This window comes from Ornithorhynchus anatinus, chromosome 1, assembly GCF_004115215.2.
Source record: "Ornithorhynchus anatinus isolate Pmale09 chromosome 1, mOrnAna1.pri.v4, whole genome shotgun sequence".
Lineage (NCBI taxonomy): Eukaryota > Metazoa > Chordata > Mammalia > Monotremata > Ornithorhynchidae > Ornithorhynchus > Ornithorhynchus anatinus.
This window is the reverse complement of record NC_041728.1, coordinates 152476779-152502167: the sequence shown is the minus strand read 5'-3', so window position 1 is coordinate 152502167 and position 25389 is coordinate 152476779. Positions and strand designations below refer to the sequence as shown.

Below are 25389 nucleotides of genomic sequence, written 5' to 3'. Positions count from 1 at the left end.
TTGGATTATCACCCGGTGTCTCCGCAGGCCATCAGATACACACCCCGTGCAGTCCCTACACTACAGAGCTCGGGACTCAAAAAGGAGGCCTATTCTCCCTCTCCCTTTCCCGCTATCCTCCCAGCCGGAAATGTCCTCCAAGTAAATCAGTAGAAAAGTCTTCATGGCCTTACTTTAACCAGTCAATCAATCATTTATATTTATTGAGCACTTATTGTGTGCAGAACACTGAACTAGATTCTCGTGAGAGTTTAAGAGTCAGAAGACACAATTCCCGTCCTCAAAAAAGTTACAAGCACTTATGGTGTGCAGAGCACTGAACTAGGTCCTTGTGAGAGTGCAAGAGTCAGAAGACGCAATTCCTGTCCTCAAAAAAGTTACAATCTTCTGGCAGGGCAGAGGGCAGATGCAAAAATGATTATAGATTAGGAGGAAGAGAATACAAAGATGGATAAATGCTGAAATTGTCGAATATTCAAGTCTACATGTTCAGAAGTGCTATGGGCAGTTGTGAGCGCATAAGTGTGGAGGTGACACAAAAATGTTGAGGTGGTACTTGGGAGGCCTTTATCTAAGGAGAAAAAATTAACTGAGGAAGGCCCGAAGCCTTCCTGAAGGACCTATGATTTCAAAGAATTTTGAAGAAGGGGAAAGCTGTGGCCTGGAAAGTCTTCCTTTATGCGGTGGGGAGAGTCACTATTTTTAATTTTATACCATCAGTACTTGTAATTCAGAAGGGGCCAATCATTATCAGTGCCATGATTAACAATTCAATACTGAGCTGTGTGGTAGATCGATTGTACATGCTAAGTAATCAAAACAAATGAAATAATTTTTTAACAAGAATTAGAGATTTCAGTTTGTTAGCTTCTATAACCTGTTGAACTGACACTGAACTAGCTTGAGCTGAATATCAACGACTGAATTATATTGAGGAACAAAGAAGAAAAGTTAATTGGTTTAGCTCTTGGCTTCATTAAATACTATTAGGGAATGAAGCATGAATAAAGCTTATTAGAGATACGTATGAATTCTATGTTTACATTTTAACTCTGATGTTTAGAAATTCAATCATATGTTTGTCATAATCTGCCCCCTTGTGGAATGTAAATATTCATATTAAATATACATCCTCAAATCCAGTACACACACGGATACACACACACACACACTCTAGGAGATTCATTCATTCATTCAATAGTATTTATTGAGTGCTTACTATGTGCAGAGCACTGTACTAAGCGCTTGGAATGTACAGATCGGTAACAGATAGAGACAGTCCCTGCCCTTTGACGGGCTTACAGTCTAATCGGGGGAGACGGACAGACAAGAACAATAGCAATAAATAGAATCAAGGGATAAATAGAATCAAAGATGCCCCGTTACATGAAGGAAAATAGGCAGAAAAAGCAGAGAAATAAAATCCACACACTGCTTTTTCTTCACCATTTTTCAAAAATAATGATACGGAAATATTTTGCAAACTGATTTGTAAAATAGAAAGCATTTCACTCTGAAAGGAAATACAGTTGTCAGCGTTGGAGTGTGGGGATTATGACTAGTTCTGCTTGCAAACTGGGGTAAAGCCAAAGACCTAAGACCTTAAAGAAATCAGACTGCAAAAGATCCAGAACACTGTTTACATGTCTTCAGAAAGCCGATGTTCAATCAATCAGTCAATCAGTGGGATTTATTAAGTGCTTACTAAGTGCAGAGCACTGTACTAAGAACTCAGGAGAGTATGATACAACAGAGCTAGCAGACACCTTCTCTGCCCGCTCACTGACCTCATATGATCATCTTTGAAAATTAGGATAGCCAAATGGCTTGTTGCTTCTCAGGAGTAGAAGACGGATAGAACTGAAGTGCCAATGTTAGAGAAACGTTCTTTAGCAGTAATAATAATATGCATTATGTGAGTCCTGTATGCAAAGCTCTCTACTAAGTGCTGGAAGAAAGTACACAGATGTGAACTAATACCTAATTATAATTAAGGTATTGGTTAAGTGCTTACTCTGTCCCAGGCACTGTACTAAGCGCTGGGGTAGATGAAAGCAAATCGGGTTGGACACGGTCCCTGTCCCACATGGGGATCACTGTTTCAATCCCCATCTTACAGATGAGATAAATGAGGCACAGAGAAGTTAAGTGACTTGTCCAAGGCCACAGAGCAGACAAGTGGCAGAGGCGGGATTAGAACCCATGACCTTATGACTCTCTGAACAGACCTCTATCCACTACACCAAGGACATGGTTCCTGATCCTCAAGGGGCTCACTATCTAAGAGTGAGGATGGGGACAAGGTCACACAGACTCCTGGGTTTTCAGGTCTATACTCATGTCTTTGTTGACTATCTACTTCCTGATCTCTTCTTACCCTTCCATAACTCATTAGGTGTTTCATTCATTCATTCAATCTCATTTATTGAGCGCTTACTGTATGCAGAGCACTGTACTAAACACCTGGAAAGTACAATTCAGCAACGCATCCCTACCCAACAACAGACTCACAGTCTAGAAGGGGGGAGCCAGACAACAAAACAAAACAAAACAGTTAGACAGGCATCAATAACATCAATAAACACTTATAGCTAAATACATATCATTAATAAAATAAATAGAATAATATATACATATATACTCAAGTGCTATGGGATGAGGAGGGGGGTAGAGCAGAGGGAAGGAGTCAGAGTGATGGGGTGGGGAAGAAGAGCAGAGGAAAAGGGGGGTTTAGTCTGCTTTCAGACAACCATCTTCCAATTTTTTATTTGAGAATGAATATGCCCGCTTAATAGCTGATTAAGCTACATAGTTTTGGTAAGTGGAAAAATACCCCAGCAGTCTTCAAAGCACAAATAAGCCCCACACCCAGCTGTGGTATATAGAGCAGCATCTTTGGCTTCACAGAGGCAGAATTGGTCATTCTCATGGCCACAGATTGTCCTAAAGTAGAAGGAGACACAGAGTTTCTTTACATTAATGAGAATTCTTAATTTGGTAATAATAATAATAATGGTGGTATTTGTTAAGCGCTTACTATGTGCAAAGCACTGTTCTAAGTGCTGGGGGGGATACAAGGTGATCAGGTTGTCCCACGTGGGGCTCACAGTCTTTTTAATCTCCATTTTACAGATGAGGGAACTGAGGCCCAGAGAAGTGAAGTGACTTGCCCAAAGTCACACGGCTGGCAAGCGGTGGAGCTGGGATTAGAACCCATGACCTCTGACCCCCAAGCCCGGGCTCTTTCCACTGAGCCACACTGTACTGATCCGTATAGCCACGGATTTCTTCAGTATTGACAGTTCAACAATGGTGATGCAGGTAATTCACTTGATCTGCACTTTTCCTTATTATTATTATATTTGTTAAGTGCTTACTATGTCAAATACTTTTCTAAGTAAACTTGTTATGGGAAGAGAATGATAATTCTGTTGTACTCTTCCAAGTGCTTTGTACAGTGCTTTGCACATAGTAAGCGCTCAGATAATAATAGTAATAATAATAATAATGGCATTTGTTAAACGCTTACTATATGCCAGGCACTCTAGTAAGGGCTGATAAATACCATTGATTGATTGATTGATCTGCGGTAGATAAAAGTTAGTCACGATGGACCCAGTCCTTTGTTCCACAAGGGGCTCACAGACTAAATAGGAGGGAGTTGGATTTAGCCTCCATTTTGCAGCTGAAGAAACTGAGACCCAATGAAGGTAAGTGACTTACCCAAGGTCACACAGCAAGCAGTCGGTAGATCCGGGATTAGAACCCAGGTCTTCCGATTCCCCGGCCCATGCTGTTTCATTTTGCAGTTGAAGAACCTGAGACCCAGTGAAGTTAAGTGACTTACCCAAGTTGACGCAGCAAGCAATCGGCAGATCCGGGATTAGAACCCAGGTCTTCTGATTCCCTGCCCATGATGTTTCCACTAGGCCATGCTGCTTCCCATCCCAGATTTTTGTAAGACTTCTTTTTATTATAATCATTTTTAATTGTACGACATCACTGATACATTTCTTGTTTTGCCGCGAGTAGTTTTGAGATCTCTGGGTCATTTTCTCTGAACTAGTCTTGGTGGTGTCTCCATCACACTCTTGATAGCTGCCAGGCACACTGGGTTTCAGAGAAATCTCCATTTGCTCATCACGTCAGTATTTGGAATGGAAATTCCTTTTTTTCCATGAGACTGCAGGGATGTTGTCTCACAGTGTCTTGCAAGCATCTTTGTTCTTCTCTCTCACCGTTTCCCCTTTACCCCTCCCCTCCCTCTCCATTTCTCTCTCTGCCTTTGGCCCTGCCTCTTTGGTTCATTCCCTGCTCGACAATGACTCTCCAGCAGACGGAGACTTTTCTCCGCTCCTGCCAATTCCAGTCTGTGATCCTTCCCATATTAATAATAATAATGATGGCATTTGTTAAGCGCTTACTATGTGCCGAGCACTGTTCCAAGTGCTGGGATAGATACAAGGTAATCAGGTTATTCCATGTGGGACTCACAATCTAAATCCCCATTTTACAGATGAGGGAACTGAGGCACAGAAAAGTTAAGTGACTTGTCCAGAGTCACGCAGCTGATAAGTGGCAGAGCTGGGATTAATAATAATAATGTTAGTATTTGTTAAGCGCTTACTATGTACAGAGCACTGTTCTAAGAGCTGGGGTAGGTAATTAGGTTGTCCCACGTGAGGCTCACAGTTAATCCCCATTTTACAGATGAGGTCACTGAGGCCCAGAGAAGTTAAGTGACTTGCCCACAGTCACACAGCTGACAAGTGGCAGAGCCGGGATTAGAACCCCCTACCTCTGACTCCCAAGCTCTTTCCGCTAAACCAAGCTGCTTCTCATGCCAGAGCTGGGGCAGCTACTTACGCTCTGCCTTGGTTCTAAAAATGACACTCGTAAATACGTTGGTTGTTAGGCGCTTGCAATGCCTAGGCACTGGGGGAGATACAAAATCATCTGATTGAACCAGGCCCTGCCCCACAGAGGGCTCACAATCTAGGTAGGAGGAGGATAGGCTATTAAATCCCCATTGAATAGGAGAGAAACCTGAGGCACAGAGAAGTTAAGGGAATTGCTCAAAGTAACAAAGTAGCCAAGGGATAGAGGTTGGGTTAGAACCCATTCATTCATTCATTCATTCATTCATTCAATAGTATTTATTGAGAACTTACTACGTGCAGAGCACTGTACTAAGCGCTTGGAATGTACAATTTGGCAACAGATAGAGACAATCCCTGCCCACTGATGGGCTTACAGTCTAATCGGGGGAGAGAGACGGACAAAAACAAGACAACTTAATCACGATAAATAAAATCGAGGGGATGTATGCCTCATTAACAAAATAAATAGGGCAATAAAAATATATACATACACAGGTTCTCTGACTCGCAGTCCATGTACTTTCCTCTAGTCCATGCTGGTCCAAACACAATGCCTAGACTAATAATAATAATAATGTTGGTACTTGTTAAGCGCTTACTATCTGCAGAACACTGTTCTAATGCTAGGGGAGATACAGGGTAATCAGATTGTCCCACATGAGGCTCACGGTCTTAATCCCCATTTTACAGATGAGGTAACTGAGGCACAGAGAAGTTAAGTGACTTGCCCACAGTCACCCAGCTGACAAGTGGCAGAGCTGGGATTCGAACCCATGACCTCCGACTCTCAAGCCCAGGCTCTTTCCACTGAGCCACTCTGCTTACTGCCTCAGTCAGCTGTTCAGAGGTCTGGCCCGGGGGAAGGAGGAATCTCCTAGGGCCGTGTCAGAGGCCCACTGGAATGTACCACAATGTACGATTTAAGGGAGACATCTCCAGCTTTTAAATTTTACCTCTCTCACTCTGCCCCAGACTAAGAGAAGCAGCGTGGCTTAGTGCAAAGAGCCCGGGCTTGGGAGTCAGAAGGATCTGGCCTCTAATTCCGGCTCTGCCACTTGTCTGCTGTGTGACCTTGGGCAAATCACTTAACTTCTCTGTGCCTCAGTTACTACATCTGTAAAAGGGAGATTAAGACTGTTAGCCCCACGTGGGACGAGCTGATTAGCTTGTATCTACCCCAGTGCTTAGAACGCATTGGGCACATAGTCAGCACTTATTAAATATGATGATGATTATTATTATCATCATAATAGCCACTGAGCCACGAGAAGCAGCGTGGCTCAGTGAAAAGAGCACGGGCCCTGGAATCAGGGCTCATGAGTTCGAATCCCAGCTCTGTCACTTGTCGGCTGTGTGACTGTGGGCAAGTCACTTAACTTCTCTGTGCCTCAGTTCCCTCATCTGTAAAATGGGGATTAAGACTGTGAGCCCCCACGTGGGACAACCTGATTCCCCTATGTCTACCCCAGCGCTTAGAACAGTGCTCGGCACATAGTAAGCGCTTAACAAATACCAACATTATTATTATTATTATTATTAAGGGTCCACCACTGCTTTCCCCACTTCTCCTAATTATAGTAATAATAATAATAGCGGTATTTGCCAGGCACTGTACTAAACACTGGGGTGGACACAAGCAAATCGGGTTGGACACTGTCCCTGTCCCACATGGAGCTCACAGTCTCAATCCCTATTTTCTAGATGAGGTAACGGAGGCCCAGAAAAATGAATGAACTTGCCCAAGGCCACAGAGCAGATAAGTGACAGAACCAGGATTAAAACCCATGACCTTCTGACTCCTAGGTCTGTGCTCTATCCACTACACCAAGCTGCTTCTAAACTGCACCCTCTGACTTCAGGGGAGATCAAGGACATTTTGGGAACTCATTTTCAAGTAGCAAGGTGGGGGCCAAGACTGTGTGACTGTGTTGGACCCCATCAAAACCTTATGGAAGACAAATTTCCTCCAAGAGATCTTCCCTAAGTTCTCATTTCCTCTTCTCCCACTCCCTTCTACGTCACCCTGACCTGCTCCCTCCATTTATCCTCCCTTCCCAGCCTCACAACACTTATGTACATATCTGTAGTTTATCTGTCTCCCCCTCTAGACTATAAGCTTGTTGTGGGCAGGGAATGTGTCTGTTATATTGCTGTGTTGTACCCTCTCAAGAGCTTAGTACAGAGCTCTGCACCTAGTAAGTGCTCAATAAAGAGAAGAGAAGCAGCTTGGCTGAGTGGAAAGGGCTTGGGAGTCGGAGGTCCAGGGTTCTAATCCCGGCTCCACCACTTATCAGCTGTGTGACTTTGGGCAAGGCACGTCACTTCTCTGGGCCTCTGTTACCTCATCTGTAAAATGGGGATTAAGACTGTGAGCCCCACGTGGGGACAACCTGATTACCTTGTGTCTACGTCAGTGCTTAGAAAAGTGCTTGGCACATGGTAAGCGCTTAAATACCATCATCATCAATAAATATGATTGACTGACTGACGGACGAACTGGAGACAGCAGCAATGTGTCCCTGGTGAGGAGGTCCCGAGGGCCACACAGAAGCGTGTTAGAGAGGTCGTTATGCGGACAGTAAATTGAAGCTCACCCATTATGGTCATCCGGATTCTAAATGATGCTGTGCATCATTGGGGTTCATTCATTCATTCATTCATTCATTCATTCATTCAATAGTATTTATTGAGTGCTTACTATGTGCAGAGCACTGTACTAAGCACTTGGAATGTACAAATAGGTAGCAGATAGAAACAGTCCCTGCCCTTTGACGGGCTCACAGTCTAATCGGGGGAGACGGACAGACAAGAACAATGGCAATAAATAGAATCGAGAGGAAGAACGTCTCATTAAAACAATAGCAAATAAATAGAATCGAGGTGATGTGCATCTCATTAACAAAAAAATAGGGTGACGAAGATATATACAGTTGAGCGAACGAGTACAGTGCTGAGGGGATGGGACGGAAGAGAGGGAGGAGCAGAGGGAAAGGGGGGAGAAGAGGGTTTAGCCGCGGAAAGGTGAAGGGAGGGGGGTAAAGGGAGCAGAGGGAGAAGGGGAGCTCAGTCTGCGAAGGCCTTTTGGAGGAGGTGAGCTTTAAGTAGGGTTTTGAAGAGGGGAAGAGAATTAGTTTGGCGGAAGTGAGGAGGGAGGGCGTTCCAGGAGGACGTGGCCCGGGGGTCGACGGCGGGATAGGCGAGAACGGGAGACCATGAGGAGGTTGGCGGCAGAGGAGCGGAGCGTGCGGGGTGGGCGGTGGAAAGAGAGAAGGGAGGAGAGGTAGGAGGGGGCAACGGGATGGAGAGCCTTGAAGCCTAGAGTGAAGCCTAGGGTTGTTCAGAAACAGGTCCTGCAGATAGGTGGGTGTGGTGAAGTGTGATGTACAAGATAAGGAGGACCAGTAGCACACTTCCCCCCTTCAAAGCCCTACTGAGAAGCAGCATGGCTCAGTGGAAAGAGCCCAGGCTTGGGAGTCAGAGGTCACGGGTTTGAATCCCAGCTCTGCCACTTGTCAGCTGACTGTGGGCAAGTCAATTCACTGCTTGGTGCCTCAGTTGCCTCATCTGTAAAATGGGGATTAATTGTGAGCCCCACCTGGGACAACCTGATTACCCTGTATCTCCCCCAGCGCTTAGAACAGTGCTCTGCACATAGTAAGCGCTTAACAAATACTAACATTATTATTATTACTGAAAAGTCACCTCCTCCAGGAGGCCTTCCCAGACTAAGCCCCCTTTTCCTCTGCTTCCCCTCCCCTCCCCATCGGTATCACTCACTCCTCTTCTTCACGCTGGAGAAGCAGCATGGCTCAGTGGAAAGAGCACGGGCTTTGGAGTCAGGGCTCATGAGTTCGAATCCCAGCTCTGCCACTTGTCAGCTGTGTGACTGTGGGCAAGTCACTTCACTTCTCTGGGCCTCAGTTCCCTCATCTGTAAAATGGGGATGAAGACTGTGAGCCCCACGTGGGTCAACCTGATTCCCCTGTGTCTACCCCAGCGCTTAGAACAGTGCTCGGCACATAGTAAGCGCTCAACAAATACCAACATTATTATTATTATTCTTACCCCTCCCCGTCCCACAACACTTGTGTGTATGTATGTACATATTTGTAATTCTATTTATTTTATTAATGATGTATATATACCTATAATTCTATTCATTTATATTGATACTATTGATGCCTGTTTACTTGTTTTGAGGTCTGTCTACCTCCTTCTAGATTGTGAGCCCGTTGTGGGCAGGGATTTGTTGCTGAACTGTACTTCCCAAACAGTATAGTGCTCTGAACACAGTAAGCGCTCAATAAATACGTTTGAATGAATGCATGACCAAATCCTCCCTAAATCTTCTTTGCATTTATAACTGTTATTTGATTCCTTCCTTAAAGAGAGGTAATGTGCATTTGTGTGGGTAGGGATTATATCTACAATCTCTATTGTATATAATCTCTATTGTAGACTCTTCATTGTGGGCAGGGAATATGTCTGTTACATTGTTATATTGTCCTCTCCCAAATACTTAGTATAGTGCTCTGCACAGGGTAAGCACTCAATAAATAAGATTGCCTGAATAAAAGTGCTGAATACAGTGCTCTGCACACAGAAAACACTTGAGATAGACTTTTGATTGATTGCGTGTCATAATTATGATCCTCTTTTTAGCCCATCTCTCAGCCAAAACTTAAACTGGGGAGCAGGTCCGACTGAGGCCCGTTTTGGCTCTAGGGTGAGTTTATTCAATGAATTTTAACACTATATTTATTGTGTGCTTCTTCCGCACAGAGCTCTATAGAAAGGGCTCAAGATAGTAATGTTGGTATTTGTTACAGGCTTACTATGTGCCAAGTTCTGTTCTAAGCACTGGGATAGATACAAGGTAATCAGGTTGTCCCACGTAGGCCTTACAGTCTTCATCCCCATTTGACAGATGAGGTAACTGAGGCACAGAGAAGTTAAGTGACTTGCCCAAGGTCACACAGATAACAAGTGACGGAATCAGGATTAGAACCCGTGATCTCCAACTCCCAAGCCCAGGCTCTTTCCACTGAACCATGCTGCTTCTAGTGGGTGTACACAATTCCTGCCTTTAAATAGCTTAAGCCTAGAGGACCGTCCTGCTCCTCAACCATCACCCAGGGGCTTTCCGGTAGGATGCCACCGCAAGGATCAGAAATGGGACTAACGTTCTGCCTTGCCTGTTTGCAGGTCTAGTCTCTGGTGGATGTTGCTGAATTGTACTTTCCAAGCACTTAGTACAGCGCTCTGCCCACGGTAAGCGATCCATAAATACGATTGAATGAATTTTTTTAAAAAAAGAAACTCTTCACTAGAACTTCAAAATCACTCCTTCAAACCTTGCACAGATGGAATTACAAGCAGCTCGAGGCTTTCCAAGGAGCCTGAGCATCTCTTCAGTTTTCCCAAAATATAAGAAATAGGAAAAAAAATTAGAAGTTCATCAATAGAAGCATCAGTAGAAAAACCAAAGGGAATTTCTTTCATCTGGATTTAGAAAGTACATTTAGAAAGAACAGATTTAAGTTTCTAGGAAACAATCTCAGGGATAAAGGAAAAATAAGGATTTACTGTTAGAAAGACAAAATATTTTCCCCCTTGAAAGCTTTTCATTCATCATTCTAAAAAATTGACTGTTTTAAAAAATCTCCAAACTCTAATTTTTTCATGAGTGGAAAGTAGAAACAAAAGGACTTTTACCCCAATAGTTTCTGTTCTTCTGGGTCTTTAGCAGACTCATTTTAGTACTTGAGTGCTCACTATTCCTGATTGTATGTTGTGTTCATATCTTTATACTCTACAACTTTCTCCTACCTGTAATTTATTTTACTGTCTTCCCCTCAGAAGTGTAATCTTCTTGAGTGCAGATATTGTATCTACATGAGTCTCCCCCTCTAGACTGTAAGCTCATTATGGGCAGGGAACGTGTCTGCTAATTCTATTGTATTTTCCCCAGATTTTAGTTCTATGCTCTGCACATATTAAGCCCTCAATAAATACCATTAATTAATTGATTGGACATCGGCCCTTAGCTCAGTGCTCTGCATACACAGCAGGTGTTCAATAAATACTATTGAATGATTGATTGCAAACACTTTAGAGTGGCATAAAATGAGAAGGGGGACCCCAGTATTTAACCTATCTGTTATCCAATTAGACTTTAGAGGACAAATATAAATACACAAAAATAAAGTGTTTTATAATGAAATGGGAGAATTTAATCAATTAATTAATCAACTTGGAAATCACTCACGCTTTGTGGGTTTTGAATTGGCAATTCTTTTGACTCTAACATTCATTTAAGCCACATCCTTATTTGATCTGAAAAAAAAGTCCCATGAAAATGAATAACAAAAAGTTTAGTACAAACTGTACCTCCACAAAATTTTAATGAAATAGAAACACTTGAATTACACTGTTGTTGTATTGTACTCTCCCAAGCACTTAGTGCAGTACTTTGCACACAGTAAGTGCTCAATAAATACTATTAAATTAATAATAATTATTATGGTATTTGTTAAGTGCTTACTATGTGCCAAGCACTGTTCTAAGCACTGGGGGAGATACAAGGTATTCAGGTTAACCCATGTAGGGTTCACAGTCTTCATCTCCATTTTACAGATGAGACAACTGAGGCACAGAGCAGTTAAGTGACCTGCCCAAAGTCACAAAGCTGAAAAGCGGTGGAGCCAGAATTAGAACCCACGATCTGACTCCCAAGCCCGTGCTCTTTCTACTGAGCCACGCTGCTTAAATCCACCTGTGGAAAAGCAGTGTTGGTTGGCAAAATACATTTTAGCTTTCATCAAAGCAACTGAAAAATATCTTGAGAAATTTTCCAATCAGTCACCCCACAGTTTGCCTGTACAGTGCTATCCAAGTGTTATTTCAATACTGGCACCTTCTAAGTTAAGGCTGAACCTCTTCTGGACATTTATACAAAGATGGGCCAAGTTCATGATGAGACTAAGTGAAACCGGCAATTACCATAAAATATATTTCTGAAACGGTTTTATTTTGTCTATTCCTGGCCTTATTCTGGACTGAAGAGAGGATCTTGAGGGCCTGCTATATTACCAGGGTTGAGACAGCTAAAGTGTAGGGTGAGGAATGAAGACAGAGGAAGGTACCTCTTGGTGAGGGATGGAGAATTGGAGTCAGAAAGTAGGGCTAAGCCTCCACTCAGGCTTAGGCCCTTGTATCCTCAAGCCTCTGGTATGAGGTGGAGGAAATACGTCAACTTCTCAGAATTCTACAGACCTGCAGAACCGGAAGGAGGAGGTCAAGCAGGAGAGCAGTACAAACCTTTCCACCACAAAACTGCAGTCAGCCCCCTATGTGGTCATAGACGATCAACACCTCTACTTGGATGTCCCTCAGACACCTCACACTTAACAAGTCCAAAACAGAACTCCTCATTTTCCCACCCAAACACTGTCCTCCCTCTGACTTTTCCATTCCCGTAGATAGCACTGCCATCCTTCCTGCCTCACAAGTTCATGACCTTGGTGTTATCCGTGACTCATGTCTCTCATTCAACTCCCATATTCAACCTGTCACCAAATCCTATCGGTTCAATCCTCACAACATCACTATAATTCACCCTTTCCTCTCCATGCAAACAGCAATAACCTTAATCCAAGCACTTATTCATTCATTCCATTCATTCAATCATTTATTGAGCGCTTACTGTGTGCAGAGCACTGTACTAAGCACTTGGAAAGAACAATTCGGCAACAGAGACAATCCCTGCCCGACAATGGGCTCACAATCTAGAAGGGGGAGACAGACAGCAAATCAAAACAGGTAAATAGACCTCCCTGCCTCCTGTCTCTCCCCTCTGTAGTCCATATTTCACTCTGCTGCCTGGATCATTTTTCTACAAAAACATTCAGGCCATGTTTCCCCACTCCTCAAGAACCTCTAGTGGTTGCCCATCTACCGCCACATCAAACAGAAATTCCTTATCCCTTGCTTTTAAGCGATCACCATGGCCCCTCCATCTTACCTCCCTGATTTCCTACTACAACCCAACCCTCACACTTCTCACTTAACAAATACCACGAAAACTAAAAAAGCACTGCTTTGAAAGTTAAGGTCCTGATGAATAAAAGTAGCCACAAAAGGCTCTGCAGTAACAGCACAGTAACACTGTTGAAACATGAAAAGCAATCCACAGTCCTCAAAACCACGAAGACTGAGCATTTTTCAAGGATGCTATATTCCAGGCAACATCAAGGTATTGAGCATGGGCAAGAGAAGTCGACCAAGTTTGGTTCATCATAAATGGCTTGGAGATAAGCATCCTACTTACTCTGAACATCTGTTGTGCAACAGGACCTAGTGACAACCAAAAGGTCTGATAAGAGTGAGGTTTCATTATAACATCAAATTAATAATAATAATAATAATGAAAAATCACAGTATTCACCCCCATGGCTTCAATTATCTCTCTACGTAGATTATTCCCAAATCTACATTTCCATCCCTGACCTCTCTCCTTCCCTACAGTCTCACATCTTCTCCAGGTTTCAGGAGAGATGTGTTCGTGGTGTAGCTGTGGGTCGGAAACTACTAGATGGTATAAGACAAGACAAGCCCTCCAGGTGCTTGATATCTAATGAAGAAGAGTAACAGACACATATGCACCAGTTAATTGCCCTAACCTTTGTTTAGTCTATGTGAACATAGTCTAAAAGTGTCACCTCAGTAGGGTGAAGTGAGGTTCATGGTGATGTGCTTTTTCAGTTTCTCCCTCCTCTCCCACCCTTAAGATGATGCTAAAACAGTCTGGCAAACTTCATTCTACTCCATACTAGAAGAAAAATCTCTGAAGGCTTGGTTGTTCCACCATTTGTCACTAAACTAAGCAAATGCAAATGCAAGAGAAGCAGCATGGCTTAGTGGAAAGAGCAAGGGCTTGGGAGCCAGAGGTCTTGGGTTCTAATCCTGGCTCTGCCACTTGATAGCTGTGTGACTTTGGGCAAGGCACTTAACTTCTCTGTACCTCATTTACCTCATCTGTAAAATGGGGGTTAATAATAATGTTGGTATTTGTTAAGCGCTTACTATGTGCAGAGCACTGTTCTAAGCGCTGGGGTAAATGCAGGGTAATCAAGTTGTCCCATGTGAGGCTCACAGTCTTAATCCCCATTTTACAGATGAGGTAACTGAGGCCCAGAGAGGTGAAGCGACTTGCCCACAGTCACACAGCTGACAAGTGGCAGAGCCGGGATTCAAACCCACGACCTCTGACTCCCAAGCCCGGGCTCTTTCCATTGAGCCACACTGCTTCTCAAGACTGTGAGCCCCAAGGGGGACAACCTGATAACCTCAAATCTATCCCAGTTCTTAGAACAGTGCTTGGCACATAATAAGCGCTTAACTAATACCGTTATTATTAAATGCAACCAGAGGCCTGTTGAGTCCTCTTGTGGGGGGAATCACTTCTGTATTTTAATTCCCCTCCTTCTCCCTTCTGCTGCCTAATGCCCTCCTAGACTAAAAGTCCCTTGTGGGCAGGGAAAATGTATTTTGCGTTGTACTCTCCCAAGCACTTACTATAGTGTTCTGCATAGAGTAAGCACTCAGTAATTTCCATTGATTAATTGATACAAGTATGCACATTTGAAGGTCTCTGCTCCCACCCCTCCTCTGGCTCCCCAGTTTGTTCTGATATCCCCGGGAAAGGACCTAGAAGGTTTATAGACCCAAGCTTATGCTTCTATCCTTTACATTCTAATAAGAGATTATAATTTTGATGTTTTGGAGGCAGAGGAACAACTAGAAACATTCTTAACTTTCTTATATCAGTCAAATGTTTTTTAAGAAGGAAAGTATTAAAATTCAATGTTATAATTGCTAGATATGACAAACCCTGTTTGGAGGCAGAGCAATGGACTGATGATAATAATTATGGTATTGAAATGCTTGCTGTTTGCCAAACACTGCACTGGATACAAGGTAATCAGGTTGTCCCACATGGAGCTCACAGTCTTAATCCCCATTTTACAGATGAGGTAACTGAGCCACAGAGAAATGAAGCCCAAGGTCATACAGCAGACAAGTAGGGAGCCAGGATTATAACCCACATCCTTTGACTCTGCCTTCATGACTAGATGATCTCTGAAAACCCTATCCAGAATTAGGATCCATAGACTGTGTGTTCATTGTGGCAGGGAATGTGTCTTCCAACTCTGTTGCATTGTGTTCTCCCAAGCACTTAGTACAGTACTCTGCACACAGCAGTCAACAAATGCGACTGGCTGATTTTTTTTCAATCTAATCAAAGATATAAAAAGTGCCTTTGATATTTGCTGTCGGGATATCCTACAGAATTCATTCATTCATTCAATCAATCATATTTATTGAGCACTTACTGTGTTATATACTATGGATATTATAAAAATAAATAGATGAATTCCCTGCCCACAACGGGCTGATAACCTTCACAAACAATAAATTTCTTTTCCTGTTTCCAATTATGGCATACAGAAAAAGAGACCATTTTAAAATCCTTGCTTATCTCATTATTGGGCAGGGAATGTGCCCACTAATTCTGTTGTATTGTACTCTCCCAAGTGCTTAGTACATTTCTCTGAACACAGCAAGTGCTCAATAAATACCATTGATTGATTACTAAAGTTGGCATCCAATCTCTACTCCTCCGAGCTTCCTGTCTTTCTGTTCACACCAGCACTTTGGGAGTATCTTGAGGGCAGCAGAAAGTCAAAGAGCTGATGTCAATAATGGCATTATGTTAGCAGCCTGGATTTCCAGGATCCTTTGTCATTGGAAACTTGATAGTGTATCTTCATCACAGTGTCCTTCAATTTGAGAAGTTCTTAGATTACAATGCTTAGCAAATCTTGTGAAGAAAGGTTGTTATTGTTTAAAATTTTCTTTCTTTTAAAGATCTAGTGAAAGTCAACTCTGGAAACACCCCACTGCATCCCCAACATTTTTTTCACAAAACCCTAAAACAATGAAACTCAAAGAAACTGTATTTATTAATCATGGTAACTACTTTATATGTCCTTTCTGCCCACACATACTTGTTTCAGTGTGAAATGTCACCCTTGAGAGCTTGGAGGTGGGGGAAGGGGAGAAATGAGAGCAAGGCAAGTTATCAGTTTTTCTCTCCCTAGGAACCCAAACCACCATCAAACAAAAGTATTTATAAAAATCCAAGAACAGATAGTTTTCCCATAGTGTGTTTTTTCATCATGCATTTGGATACAATGAACTCTGTTGAGGAATTAGAGAATGTTTCTTCTAAAAGCAGTAGAGATTGTTTCTTCTAAAAGCACACAGTCTGGGAAGTATGCGATTTGATGTTGTATGTACTTGTGGTATAGGTCAAGATAGTAGAACTATAGTGTAGTTTCTGCTTCAGGCAAGGTTATTCAAAAATACAACTCTCATAATGTAGACTGCTACTGGAGAAGAAAGAGGTAGGCTTTCTCTGGCTACTGGAAAATGAGGCTATACTCACTGATATTTTGAAGGGAGGTTTTTGGAAAGTTCCACATGTTGGAATGAAATTTAGGATTACGAGTCTGGAATTCTGAGAGGCTATTCTGGTTAGTCAAAGAAAACATGCAAGGTACTTTGGTCAAAGTCTAAAGGAAGAGCGTCTTTCCACAGTCCTTCTGCCAAAAGTAGTTTTTCCTAACATTGCCAGCTTGGACTGCAAGACATTCCCCAGGGGAATTGTTTATTCTTCCCCTGAGGCTTCAAAATTCTTGATTTCACCCATTCTGTTTGTTACTTAGGCAGTACCAATTGGTTAGTCATTCTTTTTCTCCTACAGTAAAGGAATGCATTCTTTCCGCTTTCACGGCCGTCTTCTCTCCCTAGTTTTGCCTTCAAATCCCCCCTTACTCTGCTTCACACTCTCCACCCTCCCTCCACCTTCCCGCCCTGCCCCAACTGGCCAACCTTCCCACCCAAGCATAAAGCAGCTCACTCTTTTCACTGATTTCTGATAAGAGGTCCCACATCTGACATTAACTTCTTAAAACTTCCTTGATTCTTTAAAGTAGGTTATTCATTAACGGGACTAAAACCTCTGTTGGTTCTATAAACCTTCCAACTCGTTCAAAATAGGCATCTGCTCAGAAAGCTGTTTAGAGATGTGATGTAGGAATTCAGCTCTGCTGAGAAATAAGTTCCGATCAGGGGTGCAGTGGAGAGATTTGTTTGCCTCATTCCACATGACAAATCCACGGTAAGTGAATAGAGCACACGGTTGGTTTGACAGACTTCACAGAGCAGGCAAACTCTCATACCAGAGGAAGGGGGTTGAGTGAGCTATGCTTACCATCCGAATGGATATTATCAGAATTTCTCTCAAGACCGGGCATTTTGACTTCTCCTGTGTTTGATGCTAGAGATTTCCACTGCTGGGGGAGATACAGGTAATGGATATTATCAGAATTTCTCTCAAGACCGGGCATTTTGACTTCTCCTGTGTTTGATGCTAGAGATTTCCACTCCGAGAGGTAGGACCAATCGTATGCCTGTTCTTTTTGAGAAAAAGTAATAACTGGAAAAATAACCCAAACGACCACTTATTTTTGCCTCAGAACTGACCTGGTGTTTTCAGCTTTCATCAAATTATGCGGATAACAGTGCAAATGGGTGTCGTTTAATGAACAACATAGTACAATATTTTAAATGTTCCTATGAGAGAAGGATTATTTTGGGGGGGAGGCTGTTTTAAACTTGTGTCTGTTTTAAGAGGAGAAAGCTGGATTTTAGAAATGGTTGAGTGAATTGGAGTTTTATCCCTCGCTGGAGCAATGGGGAAGACCCGAATCTACTCTAGTTTAATTATTATTTTTGTTCCATTCTCTTAGTTTCTTTAAGGCATGCTGTGCAGCTAGAAGAAAGGGTGGCCCAGCAAAGTTTTTGAAGAAAATTTATCAACTGCCCTGTTGCCCCTCTGAGAAACCTGAGAGAGGAGAAGTTTAGCTGTTAATTACTGCTTGCTTTTATAGTAGGCATTTTCATATTTGCTTGAAACTAATGTTTCATCGTTGTGAAGACAGCAAAGAAAAAAATTGCAGTGTCTTTGTACTATATGTTCTAATTTCCGTTTAAGAGGTACGTTTACAGCTCTAACATTTGTGTGGTTTTTACCTCAGCTTAATTGCAGGTAATTGAAAGGAAAATAAAAGGTACACGTACTTTGAAATTTGCTTTCAATTTCAAGACTGTTTTCTAGACAGTATAAACTACTTTGAAGCAAAATATTTTGAAACCAATTTTTTCCTGAAAAGGGTATATGGCAGGGGTTATGTGAATGCAAGGTATTAGGATATTAGGTCACCTAATTTCTTATTCCTAGTTTTAAATTACTTTCTGGAAACAAAGGGTTGGCTTTGAAATCATTTTCATAAAGCAACTGACTTTACTTGTTCTTTCAAGAAATCATAATGAAAATTAAAGTGCCAACAAGGCCATGAGAGAGCATTTAGAGTTATTAGGTCAGGACTGACATTCTTATGGGGTTATAAAAGAAGACCTGGTAAACTGTTAACAACTATATGTATGAGTTCTATTAAAAGATTTGGGACTCAATGCTCCGGCTTCATTTGAAACAGCACATAGCATCCAGGGGCTTTTAGTACAAGTGAAGTGTAGAAACATGTCATGACAGAAGAAACTGAGAGGCATCTGAGAAACATCCTGGGAACAATATATGTCTTGTGGGAAGGTTTGAAATGTATGCAGCTGATCCCATGGGAACTGCTGTAGCCCATTCACACTGTGTGAAAAAGATGCTCTTTCAAAATCATCTTTAATCCTTTCTTTCAAGAGAAAATCTGAGAACATTATTGAAAATTTTCTTGGATCCAGTCAGTGGGCAATTATTGTTGCATTCAATTTTAAAATGAAATTGTGGAACATTTAGTGGTGATTTACTTTAAATAAAGGGAATGTGCCTATTTCTTTTTATATCGAATTCTCCCAAGAGCTTAATACAGTATTCTACACACAGTAAGCACTCGATAAATGTGATTGAATGTGAGACTTATACTAGAAAATATAGGCTTTGAGAAAACCTTATCTTTATGAGTTAGACTTTCCAGGCTGCTTGATGTGGCTATCCCTATCCTAATTTCATTAGTAAGTTAACTGGGTATATGAATTAAACTCTCTTCCAAGGTCTCCAATTGCTTTACAGATACTGATTGAATTAGCAGTGTCTTTTGAGGAAAGCAACCCTGCGTATGTTTCTTGGTGGCAAGTGAAATATTGTGTCGGTCTTCCAGGGGTTGGTCTAAAATGGGACTAGTGGAATGTGGTTTCCAAAACATTACCTTTGTCTCAGTGGAAAAAATCTAGGCTGAGGGTAGATCACCACTGTAAGTCAGGCCTGCCCTGTAAAGATTTGCACTGCTGAAACCTTTTCAGAAATATGTCCTACCAGAGTTTACATGGCCTTTACCTAGATAATCCCCAATGAACCTTATAAAGAAATGACTGGGATGTTCTTACCACAAGTCAAAGACATGGGTTCTAATGCCAGCTCTGCCACTTGTCTGCTGTGTGACCTTGGGCATGTCACTTAACTTCTCTGTGCCTCAGTCACCTCATCTATAAATGAGGATTAAGACTGTGAGCCCCAAGTGGGCCAGAGATTGTATCCAACCTGATTACCTTGGATATACTCCAGAGGCTAAAACAGAGCTTGGCACATAGTAAGTGCTTAACTAATATTATTATTATTATTAAGGACCCCAGTGACAATTTTCCAGATGACCTCACTAAGGCTCAGTCAGCAATTTTTATGTCTAAACTGAGAACTAGTACATTTTTACAATTGAATATTTCATTAGGAAATTCTGGTTTGGACCATGAGGCTAACCTGAGTCTGTTCATCTGTCACAGACCCAACTCAGAAACCCTGACGTCACCACAGTCAGACTGATTTCTCAGGGTTTTCCACTTCTTCATCTCTGCTCCTTCATTTCACTAATGATCTGGGAGGAGGAGAGGTGGGCACAGGTCAGTTTCCAGAGTCCATGGAGGCTGGCTGCAGAGTGGAAAGAAGGGTAGGTTGCCCCTAGGCACCAACAGTTGATACTGTGTTTTCACCAGTGAATCTGGAAGCAAAATCCTTGAATAATATTGGTGACATTTATTAGGTGCTTACGTGGCTCAGTGGAAAGAGCACGGGCTGTGGAGTCAGAGGTCATGAGTTCGAATCCCAGCTCTGCCACTTGTCAGCTGTGTGACTGTGGGCAAGTCACTTCACTTCTCTGTGCCTCAGTTACCTCATCTGTAAAATGGGGATTAAGACTGTGAGCCCCATGTGGGACAACCTGATTCCCCTGTGTCTACCCCAGCGCTTAGAATAGTGCTCTGCACATAGTAAGCGCTTAACAAATACCAACGTTATTATTATTATTACCTGCCAAGCACTGCACCAAGCACAGGGGAAGATCATCATCGACATCATCATCATTGTCTTCATCAATGGTATTTATTGAGTGCTTACTCTGTGCAGAGTACTGTACTAAGCACTTGGGAAAATACAATGCAACAGAGTTGGTAGACACTTTCCCTGCCCACAACAAGCTTACAGTCTTAGAGGGGAAGTAGATACGTGTCTGTCTATTGCTATATTGTACTCTCCCAACTGCTTAGTACAGTGCTCTGCACACAGTAAACACTCAATAAATACAACTGAATGAACAAATACAACATAATCAGAATGAACACAGCTGTGGGGGGTACGCAGGCTAGCACCGCCCTATAACTAGTCTACACTTTTTAGTGAAGTTTTTGTCCACAGCTATCTAGTGCATGTACAGAAATATCTGGATTTTTGGATGTAGTTGTGGGAAGGATGAGGGGAGGGAGAAAATGGAGGACCAACCAATACTAGACTCGTTTCTTCCAGAATGGGATGGTAAAATTAGAGAATATTCTTTTGATGAAGAGGATCTGTCTGGATACAGCATAGCACCGTTTGTAAGAACAGCGTGTTGGTGCACATGATGTCAGCTGAGGGATGAGAATTCAGCCCGAGTTTTCTACAAAAATGAAGCTCCCTAGTTTTAGGACAGTGGGATATATTTATTTAAAGGTGCTCTTACCTGCCGGCCGTTATTGTAGTGATTACCTCTTGGGCAAGATTGATAGCTCCATGAGGACAGAAGCTATGTCTACTTGTCTTCTCTTATGCTGTCGAGTTGTCTCCGACCCATAGATGCCATGTACTCATCTCTCCCAGAACGCACCATCTCCAACTGGAATCATTCTGGTTGTGGATCCATAGAGTTTTCTTGGTAAAAATCTGGAAGTGGTTTACCATCGCCTTCTTCCACACAGGACACTCGAATCTCCGTCCTCGACTCTCTCCCATGCCGCAGCTGCCCAGCACCAGTGAGTTTTGACTTGTAGTAGATTGCCTTCCACTCGCTAGCCTCTGGCCAAGCAAGGAATGGAATAGGTAGGCATCTGATTGACTCTCTCTCCCGTAGCTGAGACTGGTAGAGGACTGGAAACTCTCTATATGCATATGTTAAGCACCCAGTAAATACAAATGATTGATTAATCAATTGATGTGGAAGATATTTGTAGGACAGATTATGCCACAGCAACTCTGATCTTCAGTATTTAGCTTCTCTGTGTCTCAATTCCCTCATTTGCAAAATGGGGATTCAATTCCTGTGCTCCCTTCTACTTAGACCATGAATCCCAGTTTAGACCTAATTATTTTCTATCTACCCCAGTGCTTAGTACAGTGTGTTTAGCACATAGTAATTCCTTAATAAATACAAGTATTATTATTAAAAGATGTGATTGTCAGTGATGAATGTGGAGGAAAGCCACTGGGAAAATTTATACTATCAATTCTTATATTGCTCAGTAAGAAACCGAACTGCTTTAAAATTGCCCTGGAATGTCTTCCACAAAATGTAGGTTTCTAGAAATAGTCTGACTACACTGTATCTGAAGAGAGCTACATGTACCAGAGGTTTCTAAATACTGACAGTCAACATTAATGTTTTTACAAAGAGCTATAGGCAATGGGTTTTGGTCAACAAGATTATTAAATTCCTGGAAATTAAAAATAACAATTGCTATAAATAATAGATTAAATAATTCATAAAATGTTACTAGTTTTAGTAACACTTTTGATGATTACTTTGGGTTGGCGAGACACATTTTAGGACTAAGTTAAAGGAATAACAGCAAGAGCATTTTTTTAACCAAAGGAATATATTTTTTATCTTACATTTTATTTTTCTTGTACGTTCCATTACTTGAAAGTCAAAGGATATATAGTAGATCATGTTTCTCCTCTCTGTCCTTTTCATTTACTAAAAGATTGTTGTGGAAAGGTCCTGCTATACAAAGAAAATAATATTTTTTTAATGGTACTCACTAAGTATTTACTATATGCCAGATATTGCTCTAAGCCCTGGGATAGATACAAGATAGTCAGGTTGGACACAGTCCCTGTCCCACATGGGGCTCACAGTCGAAATTGGAGGGAGTAGGATTTATTCCCTATTTTACAGATGAGGTAACTGAAGTGCAGATAAGTGAAGTGAGCTGCCCAAGGTCACCTGGAAGATAAGTGGCAGAACCAGAATTAGAAACCAGCTCCCCTATCTCCCAGGCCCATAAGCCAATTCCCCTAAGCCACACTGTTCTCCCTTGTAGAAAAGCATATGAATGCTTCTTTATTTTTATCAAAGAGATATAAATGCCACAGACATGGCTATAATGAACCTAGAGCAAGTTTCAAAGCTTGTGGTTTCAAATAAACGAGGGGCTGCAAATTGTTGAATATGGCAGAGGTGTCAGTGGTATTGTTCATGTAAAAACTAGATTCAGGCTTGGTATCAGTGAATGACAGCTGATTTTTGAGCAATTGAGTTTTTTATTTTAGAGGTATTTATTAAATGTTTAGTACATGTCAGGCAGTGTACTAAGCGCTGGGGTAGATACAAGATAGTCGGACTGAGCGCAGTTCCTGTCCCACACGGGGATCAGAGCTGTCTTAATCTGCATTTTAATAATAATAATAATAATGTTGGTATTTGTTAAACACATACTATGTACAGAGCACTGTTCTAAATGCTGGGGGAGATACAGGGTAATCAGGTTGTCCCACGTGAGGCTCACAGTCTTCATCCCCATTTTGCAGATGTGGTAACTGAGGCACAGAGAAGTTAAGTGACTTGCCTACAGTCACACAGCTGACAAGTGGCAGAGCTGGGATTCAAACCCATGACCTCTGACTCCCATACCAGGGCTCTTTCCACAGAGCCACGCTTACAGATGAGGTGGCTGAGATACAGAGAAGTTATGTGACTTTCCCAAGGTCACACAGCAGACAAGTAATAATGATAATAATGTTGGTATTTGTTAAGCACTTACTATCTGCCGAGCACTGTTCTAAGCGCTGGGGTAGATAGAGGGTAATCAGGTTGTCCCACGTGAGGCTCCCAGACTTAATCCCCATTTTACAGATGAGGTAACTGAGGCACCGAGAAGTGAAGTGAGTTGCCCACAGTCACCCAGCTGACACGGGGCAGAGTAGGGATTCAAACCCATGACCTCTGACTCCCAAGCCCGGGCTCTTTCCACTGAGCCACGCTTACAGATGAGGTGGCTGAGACACAGAGAAGTTATGTGACTTTCCCAAGGTCACACAGCAGACAAGTAGTGGAGCTGGAATTAGAATCCAGGTCCTCTGATGACCAGGCCCAGGCTCTTTCCACAAGGCAACACTACTGCTCTTTTGAAATCAGTGTATCAGTAATAAACCTAAAGAAACATTTTCCTTTGACTTCTTTGTTCTAAGAGTGCATAATGGAAAGCAGGCCTGTCATTCTGTGCAGTGCAGTAAATAATTTAAATCTATTAGGGATACCTCGAACCTGATTTTAATGATATTTGTTACCAGTTAAGTAATCAATCCTGACATCAAACATTCTGGTCTCTCTATATTCCCCTCCAAGTCCTTGTTCCTCAGCTGGAGAGTAAGAACAGTGTGACCTAGTGGAAAGAGCCTGGGAGGCAGAGGACCTGGGTTCTAATCCTGACTCCGCCACTTGCCTGCTGGGTGACCTTGGACAAGTGACTTAACTTCTCTGTGCCTCAGTCTTCTCATTAGAAGAAGGGGATTCGATACCTGTTCCTCCTCCTCCTCCTCACTGTACTCTCCTCAGTACTTAGTAAAGTGTTCTGCACCCAGTTCGTGATTAACAAATACCTTTGATGATGATAATGATGCCCATCAATGGGCAGGGATTACTCTATCCGTTGCTGAATTGTACATTCCAAGCGCTTAGTACAGTGCTCTGCACATAGTAAGCGCTCAATAAATACTATTGAATGAATGAATGATGATGATACACTGTCTCGACCTCCATCTGAGACAAGGACTGTCTTACCTCATTATTTGATATCTACCCCAGCCCTTCATGCAATGCTTAGCACATTATAAGCGCGTAAAGAACTCCACAGTTATTATCATTATTGCATTCAGTAAGATAAATTGAGAAGTAATTTGGCCTAGGGGAAAAAAAATATCTGTTTTCCCTCCCACTTTGAATGTAAGACCCATGTGGGACAAGGTCTGTGCCCGATCTGATTAACTTCTACCCCAGCACTTAGAACAGTGCTAGATATATAGTAAATGCTTAACAAATATGTTATTATTATTAAAAATAGTAATAGTGCTTAGTATTGGTGAGCTGGTACTCAGGTTGCCCCTTCTAGTAACATCAATAATTATAATGGTATTTGGTATTGTTAAGTGCTCGCTATGTGTTAAGCACTGCATTAAGCACTTAGTACAGTGCTCTGCACACAGTAAGTGCGATTGAATGAATGAATACTAAGTGCCGGGGTAGATTCAATATAATCAGGTCAGGCACAGTCGCTACCCTATCTCGGCTCTCCGTCTACAGAGTACTTCTCCTCCAAGAGGCCTTCCCTGACTTAAGCCCCCCCTTTCCTCTCTTCCCACTCCCTTCTGCGTCACCCTGACCCGCTCCCTTTATTCATCCCCCTTCCCTGCCCCACAACACTTATGTACAGATCTATAATGTATAAATATTAATGTCCGTCTCTCCCTCTAGGCTGTAAGTTCATTGCAGGCAGGGAAAATGTCTCGGCAAAGTGGATAGAGCAAGGGGCTGGGCGTGAGAAAGTCACGGGTTCTAATCCCAGCTCCGCCACTTGTCTGCTGTGTGACCTTGGGCAACTCACTTCACCTCTCTTGGTTCCCTCATCTGTAAAATGAGGATTAGGACTGAGAGTCCTATGTGGGACCGGGACTGTGTCCAACCCGATTACCTAGAACAGTGCCTGGCACATAGCAGCTTGGCTCAGTGGAAAGAGCCTGGGCTTGGGAGTCAGAGGTCATGGGCTTGAATCCCGGCTCTGCCACTTGTCAGCTGTGTGACTGTGGGCAAGTCACTTAACTTCTCTGTGCCTCAGTTACCTCATCTGTAAAAAA

General features: G+C 42.4%; 1 protein-coding gene across 4 annotated transcripts in view; it reads left to right on the top strand.

Moving 5' to 3' along the window:
* The first annotated feature begins 17024 nt into the window (after positions 1–17024).
* The window catches only part of VEPH1 (ventricular zone expressed PH domain containing 1), a 189048-nt gene continuing 180683 nt past the window's right edge, over positions 17025–25389 (top strand). For all 4 annotated transcript variants that reach the window (XM_029075215.1, XM_029075193.1, XM_029075228.1 and 1 more), the window contains exon 1: positions 17025–17124. The gene's annotated coding sequence lies outside the window, so the exon portion shown is untranslated. The remainder of the gene's footprint in view (positions 17125–25389) is intronic.